The sequence below is a fragment of the Papaver somniferum genome, chromosome 9 (assembly GCF_003573695.1).
Source record: "Papaver somniferum cultivar HN1 chromosome 9, ASM357369v1, whole genome shotgun sequence".
NCBI classification, from domain to species: Eukaryota; Viridiplantae; Streptophyta; class Magnoliopsida; order Ranunculales; family Papaveraceae; genus Papaver; species Papaver somniferum.
In genome coordinates, this window is record NC_039366.1 from 119855090 (window position 1) to 119863638 (window position 8549).

Below are 8549 nucleotides of genomic sequence, written 5' to 3' on the forward strand. Positions count from 1 at the left end.
CAACTATATATATCGTTTTTTGCTACTCTAATAACTTCAGCCATTAGCGGTAAACACTAAACAGTGCACCAGGATTAAGTTTCCTACACCAGGTGACCAGCTCACACATTGACAGAAACTTTTTTACAACTTCAAAGTAGATGTTAACTTCACCCACGGAACAAATCATATGAATTGTTATTTACACCGAAAGGCCGAGTCGACTGCATCCATCCCTGATCCCTAGTCCTTCTAGAAATTGATAATCATTTACATGGATTTGGCAACGTTTGCAATCACATCAAAATCACTGTCTCCTGATAAGCATATATAACTGTGCTAGCTAACGAGAGAGAAGTCCCACGGAAATAGCCAAATAGGTGGTCAAATGACTCACATACTCACATAAAGTTTGAAGTCATATGATGCGAGACACCTGAAAAAGCAGCACACGTATACAACATAGACATGGACATGGAATATTAGCTTAACACCATTTAGTCCACAAGATGATTTTCAAAACAAAAGTTTGCACCAAACCATTAATAGTATGTTGCCTAGAAGCATCAGTACGTACCACACGCTGCACCAACCAATCCCAACTAGGCAACCACTTCTTAATTGAGGTTTCAACATCAGTGACTTTTTAGTATGTAATACCGCATTAGTGGCTTAAATTAATTGGCACTAGGCGGTATTAGGCCCTTCGGGACCATCTTATAATAAACACAACATTATTTTTCCTTCTTCAGTGATGTATATCGATCGATCAGTAAACTGATTGTTGTACGTACTATCTAGTGATAGTCAAATGACCCAATTTACGCACATAATAGACAGGGAAAAGAGAGAAAAAAATAAAATAAAAGAGAGGAGTATATTATTCATGGCCATGAAGGCAACGAGCCCGACGTCCCACCACCTAGCTAGCTCATGATAGTATAAACATATAACGTGAAGAACAACTTTGTTTTCAAGTTGACATCATCGCTAATCATACATGAAAAAATGGACATTTTTATTTCAATATTGAATTGCATTTCAAGGTGTGATGATGTGCTATAATTTTGAGGGGATAAAAAATAAAAGTAAGAGAAAGACGTAGATGAAAAGATATGCCGACATCATTCTTTCTTCAAGTCTTCGGCTTAATAGTTCCTTCCATACTGTAGTACCATATTTCATAGTCGTTGGCCGGTGTCACTTGTGTATGTTGGACTTTTTTAGGTTACATAATATTTTTTTTCTATTGATAGGTAGTTTGTGACGAATTTCGAACTTAGATTATTGGTATCATCTCAGTGACTCTACATATGGTATTTTTAGTGAATAGCTGTGGGTAACTTTTTTTTTTCATCTTACCATTTAGAAATCAATTATCTGGTTTTTGGTGATTATGTAACTCACAGGTGTGCTGGAGAAATGCACTTTTACATGTGGAAATGGCAATTGGGTGCTCACATTTTGGTGTTCTTATATTTCTCCAATGATTAGTTCTTATGAATTACTGCCATGAAAGAAGAGATACAGACTATAAACAAAACAAAGTAGTAACTCCTTATGATTTTAGAAAGGGCCGGGAAGAACTGAAAAAGGAAAGCGAAAGGAAAAGGATGAGAAGAGAAGTATATATTATTTGCTGTTCGTACAAAAAAGATTAGAGTTGAATTCAATAATGGACCGTGTGTTTGATGTATATCGCTTAAGTGGTTGTACCAGCCAGGTCCAGTGGCAAGCATGATGTTCCAATTTCTAATCGCCTACAGTGGCTTCTCACCAACTGCAGTGATGCACTTGTGCTAATATTGTATGGGCTATTCTATGATTTATTTTATTTTATTTTGACAGGAATCATGATCATTTTGCCACAAAACATAAGCCATTCAACTCAAACAATGCTCGAAACATCACATCTCTTTCTATATGTTTCAGATTGATTTTTCAGAAATAAAAGAGTTAGTTCTTTTGCGAAAATGATATACACCCCCGACTCCATTCCCCCACTCATTTCCCCGTCCATGTGTCAAGTATCTATTGATTAAATCCTTGAAACATCACATCTCTTTCTATATGTTTCAGATTGATTTTTCAGAAATAAAAGAGTTAGTTCTTTTGCGGAAATGATATACATCCCCGGCTCCATTCTCCCACTCATTTTCCCCGTCTATGTGTCAAGCATCTATTGGTTAAATCCAATAATAATGAGACCCCTGCTAATCTCAATCCAGAGATCTAGGGCTAAGAACGATGATGCCTAATGGGGAAGGGAGTGAGAGAAGTGAGCGGGGGAAGTGTAGCAGTTTTGTTCTTGACTTGACTTGACTTGTATTCATGATATTTGAACCCTAGTTAGCAATTCGCCGAATGATTCGCGAATTAGTACGCGTTCAAACCCAGTACGCGTTCAATATGAGCTCCCTGAATTGACGTCCGTATCAAACCACGAACCTAGTACGCGTTCAATATGAGCTCCCTAACTTATACGCGAATTATTGGGGATTCGCGAGTAATCCGTTTAACTAATTCGGCATTTGGTAAGCGTGGGAATCACGTGTGTCAACTTGGTTAGAGTCGATTCGTGGTGGAAAAAGATTGAACGAGGGGTGTTTTGAACCTGAAAGCATCGTTCTCCCTGCAAGGACCATCAAACCATTGTTCTAGTGATACATCCGTGTAGAATGCCTTACATATTTTATACATAAGGCTAACTCTTATGGGCTAGATTGGCCAAAAAGTGTTGCAAATAAAAAAAAAGTGTTGGAAAAAAGTTAACACTACTTTTCTCTCCTAGCAAGTGCTTGCAGTTCAACTAGCAGCGAGATTGAAACGCTGAATGATTCAGCGCTGAAAAAGTGACCTTAGCGCTGAGCGGTTCATCGCTCACAGAAATAACAAAAATCACTTGGATCACAAAAATCACAAAATTTGATCCGACGGCTGAAATTTAAAGCGCTGCGCCAAACAGGGTTGAAAAAGTGACCTTAGCGCTGAACGGTTCAGCGCTCACAAAAATTCAAAAATTACACTGATCATAAAAAAATTCGATCTGACGACTGAAATTTAAAGCGTTGAACCAAACAACGCTGGACAATGATCCCAGCTGACGTGGACTGCTAATCTAGCTGCTAGATTAGCACTCTCATAGGACTTAGGAGGTTGTCCTACCTTACGTGGACTGCTAATCTAACTGCTAGATTAGAAGACCATAGGACTTAGCCTAACACATTTATGCCACCTAAATTCTTCTAACCTTTTCACGTAAACATGTTTTCTCACACCTTAACCCCATGAAAATATGAAAATTAATCTTTTAAGGCGGTAAATACTTATCAATTTACTATATATGGTAGGCCGAATTTTCGATTCCGAACTCATATCTCCGAAACGAATTATACACGTACGTATGTCTTTCCGATACACTTCCGAACTACGCACCGTTGACCGAAATTTTGACCGAATTTAAATTTTACAAATCTTAGGTTTCCTACTTCATGAAAAGGGAAATAGTACATCTTCCAACTTATCACAAGTGATATGTGAGTTACAATCCAAACAAAAAAAAGGAACTTCACTCTCATCTTATTCTATTCCTAATTAGCAATGATGTTTTGAAAAGATTTTACCTAAACACCACCCACACTTTTCCTAAACACCACCTTCAGTTTGGAAACAAAACAAATATAGACCCAATCTAAAGTGGGTAACGAAAACTCACCTTCTCCTAACAACACAACAGTTACCGTCATCATTATCGCCGAAATGTTCACAATACTGCATATGTCGTTCCATTGATTTTCATCTTAATTATTTTTCTTTTCTTGGTGAGATCGTATCCATGGATGTCATTACAAAATTTCTAAGTGATATACAATTGGAAATTCCCTTTGTATGTTGGAATCGAGAAGATTTTGTGGATATAAGAGATTTCCGATATCCAATTTGTGATCGTGACTATGATTAGTCTCTGTCAAAAACTTCGACCAACATACATGAACGAGGCCTAACTTTAATTCAAAAATTAAAATCGTGATTAAGATAAAAAATAATTCAACTTCAATCTTAATAATAGATAGATTATTAAGATCTTCATGGCCTACATGGATATTGCTATGTTATATGTACAGTAAATTGGTGGCGGTGGTGGCGGCCTCGGCTTGATGGTGGTTGTAGTTCTGTAGACTTAGGTCATAGTTAGAGAAGACGTGAAGTTTTATTACCCACTTTAATTTGAGTAGGAAATTATTTAATTTTTAATTGTGGGTGGTATTTAGGAAAATTATGGGGGTATTTAGAGAAAACCTTTGAAAAAGATGTACTTATATTTCTTCACCACCACACAAAAACAAAATCAATTAATTTATAAATAATAAATAAATAAAATATTGTTTCCGGTACAATTACAGAGTTTTACCCCTGCAAAAATGTCTTCTATTTTTAACAACATGGAGCGAAAACTACTACCAATCACACTTTCAATCATCAGGAAATTTTATTTTCTTAATTATGAATATGTATATTATACATGCCGGAAGTCATATTTCCGGCCAGAGCACTTAGATTCTCTACACAAAATTTCGTCAAAAATCAGCTCTCTATATACTATGATAACTTAATTGATAAAATGAAAACTGGTATTCATGGGTGATAAACGAAGCTACTTATCTCCTGACTAAATTTCTGTTTCCAAATTCCTCCTTCATAAGATTGTACTTCTACCACGGCCAATAACTCAGTTAACCGGTAAACATCAACAAAACCAATTAAATTCCCATTCTGCCCAAATAAAACCATATTTCTCTTATCTTTTCTCTTAATCACTTCAACATTTTCTCTCTTCGCAATTTCTTCAATTTTCATAACGATGTTTTCTGGTGACTCTGACGATACAAATCGTTCACCAACCGATTCATTCTTATTATTCTGAACGAACAAGCCTGAGAAATCACACCCGGAAGAAAACGATATGAGATCAAAGGCATTCAAGAAAACGTTATCTTTGTCTTCTTCTTCTACTTTCTCGGTTTTATTCAAGCCGAAAAACTCTGTTTCATTGAATTGATGATGTTCTTCTTCCTTCTTGTAACCTTTTCTGAACCAAGGATCATTAATGATTTCATCAATGGTGATCCTAGTCTCAGGATTTGAATCCAATAAACAAGATAAAAATTTCTTCAAATCTTGAGACATCCATTTTGGACAACGGAAATCACCTTTGTAAATCTTCTTATACATAACCATTAAATTTGTATCATTAAAAGGAAGATTACCAGCAATAAGAACATAAAGAATAATACCACAGCTCCATATATCAATTTTCGACCCATCGTAACCTCGTTTCGCAAGAATCTCAGGAGCAACATAAGCAGGAGTACCACAAAGAGTATGTAACAATCCATCAGTCCAGACCTGATCATCTTTAATAGCACTTAAACCGAAATCAGAAACTTTCAAATCACCATTGTCATCTAACAATAGATTTTCAGGTTTCAAATCTCGATGAAAAATACCATGAGAATGACAATATCCAACAGCTGATATTAATTGATGGAAATATTTACGACTCAAATCTTCACTAAATTTACCTTTAGCTACTTTAGCAAACAATTCACCACCTTTAATGAATTCCATAACGAAATAAATCTTTGTTTTTGTGGCTAAAACTTCGTACAGCTTCACAATATTCTTATGGTGGAGGCGACGCATAATAGTGATTTCTCTCTTGACGTGCGCCATTAATCCTCCTTTGAGGATTTTTTGTTTGCTTATACATTTTATTGCTACGCTTTGTCCTGTTTTGATATTCCTTGCGTGATAAACTTTAGCGAATGCTCCACAACCAAGCAATTTTCCGAGCTCATATTTGCTAAATAATGAATTTTCTGATTAGATCTCGATTAATTCAGGCATGCGTGATCGATATATTTGAACAAACAAGAAATAGATTAGTATCTGAATAAACCAGAATTCGAGCGAATTGATTTGAATAATCAATCAATTCGCTCGCTGAATGTATTTATTTCTCCTGGGTTTCTAAGATCTCAATATGATTTGAAGTTCTTGCAGGAACTTTTTGAATTTTAAAATAGAGATTTGAGAGAGAGATAAGTGATGGATTCTATTTTAAGGTTATTGTGATTAATTTGAAGTACTGATTTATCGGAAAAGGAGGGGTTTTATAAAGAAAAATAAAAGTATATTCGGTTTTCCAATAACTCATGGTTTTGTTCCTTTTTTGTCCTTTTGTTTTGAATGTCTTCCGGACGAGTAATTCTCACCAACAAACTGTAAATGCACCTATAAGTCTCGTATACGTGTGTTGAAGCTGTGTTGCTGTTTTTTTCATGATACACATGTTTTTTAATTCAGAGTATCCAAAGATTGGACGGGTTTGATGTGGTGACCACTTAGCTGGGTCTGTTGCAGTCCCAGTTATGGTCCAGGCATATATGATCTCACGGAATAAAATATTTTCAAATCTGCAATCTTTTCATCACGCGTAGAACAGTTGGATTATCAATGTCTTGCGAAAATGAGATCGATGAAGATTGAAGTTGACTAGAGTGGCGGAACAAAGTAAGATTTGATTTAGGTTTAAAGAATGAGATTCTCTTTTCTTCAAGAAAAAAAACGAAAGAAAAAAAATCTCAATTCACTGGCTATAATGAGGCATGCCAGATTTGTGTGAGAACCAAATCTCAAAGGAGGTAATATCAAAAAGCAAAAATTGAGCTCATGAACCCAAAATTAAAACAACAACACTGAGCAACAACCCTTTCCATGAGAAACTTTCATGTTCTGCCATATCTACTTTTCCACTGCCCTACTTCTTCCGGTATTTGGCGCCACTTCTTCTCGTACATTAACATAGAATGGGTCATGCCCAACTGTATTGATCAAATTATCAAGGGATGGAGAAGAAATATGCCCAACTTCGTGTTATCGACCGTCGGTTACGAGGGAAATCGAATGTTACGAAGAATCAATTTGGGTTTATGCCAGGGAGATCCACCACTGAAGCGATTTTCCTGGTTAGACAGATGATGGAGCGCTACCGAGGACAAATGCGTAACCTGCATATTGTATTCATAGACCTTGAGAAGGCCTATGACAAAGTCCCACGAAACGTAATGTGGTGGGCACTCGAACAAAAGAGGGTATCACCTAAATATATATCCCTTATCAAGGATATGTATGAGGGAGCGGTCACAGGGGTCAGGACGTGTGACGGTGTATCAAATGACTTCCCTATCAAAATCGGACTACACCAAGGGTCAGCGTCGAGCCTGTATCTATTTGCGCTAGTACTGGACCAAGTCACGAAGGATATACAGGGGCAGATCCCTTGGTGTATGCTCTTTGCGGATGATGTGGCACTTATTGGGGAGTCCAAGCAAGAGATAAAAGGTAAGCTTGAGCTGTGGCGCCAGGCTCTGTGATAGACGCATTTATGTGTCTAATTTGTCCCAATTGTTTATATTGTTAGTGCTCGATTTTGTACTTATTTGGTTATTTTATGTCTTTGTAGGTGTTTTTGGAGAAATAAGCTTTTGCGGCGAAATTGGCTCAAAATGTGGCATTTGAACCTCCGTAGATAACGTACCAGAAGCACCCCAGAAATACCCCGGAGGAACCCTGAAAAAGTGTTGAAAATATCCCAGAAAAATTACTATTTGCACCCAAGGGGAAAGTGTTATTCGGACTCTCACTATGGATAAGGGGTAACCCAATTCGGACATGTGCTAAAGGGACACCAGAACTGGATAAGGGGGAGGTCACCTTCACCGTTTGAAAACAAATTTTGGCGGGAAAATTTCCTTTCACCAGACAGATTTAGGGTTGGATTTTCGGACGAGTTTTAATGAGATTCAATCACTGATTCTCATGGGGTGGACGTGATATGGATATACAATTCTAGTATGGATGATTTCATGGGCTTAATTGGGCTAGAATATCCGGGAGAAGCAATCAAAGTTAAAACAGAGAGACGTGTCCTGTTGTGCACTTTCAAAGATTTTGTGGAGATTTTGGGAGAGTTTTACGCTGGATAATCATGTATTTGGTCCTGTTCAAGTCATAGGAAGAGTTTGGTGGCTATTTTATAGCTAACAGACGCGTACAAACACTGACAGAGGTGATTATTGTTTCAACGGCAGAGAAGAAAAAAAAAAGAGATTCTATCGGGATTTCTTTGAGCTGTGAAGTATATAAGAGGTGTAGAGAAGTTAGAAAAGATTTTGGTCGAGAGTTTGGGGAGGTTTGGAGGCGATCAGAGAGGCGCAGGAGGAGTTGCAGAGAAGTTACCTGCTGCTGCTGCTGCTGCCATTAACACGCCTGAAGAACACGAAGAACGGACTCTCATTAGCAGTCGTTTATCAACAGAAACATCGACTGTCAACTGTGGGTCGTAGTTCTTCAACGACAACAGCAACTCAGCTCTGTCGTTGATTCTGGACGTCTTCTGTGGGTCGCATAGTTCTGTTTTACATCAATTTCTTGTATTTCTCTTCATTGTAAAACACTTTTGAGCATCAATGAATTATTTTGAGAGCATTTTTACTATGATGAGTTAA

The 8549-nt window shown here is 37.2% G+C and overlaps 1 pseudogene; it reads right to left on the reverse strand.

The window, feature by feature from the left end:
• Positions 1-4455: 4455 nt before the first annotated feature.
• LOC113308729 lies at positions 4456-6094 on the reverse strand (annotated as a pseudogene).
• Between the last annotated feature and the right edge of the window lie 2455 nt (positions 6095-8549).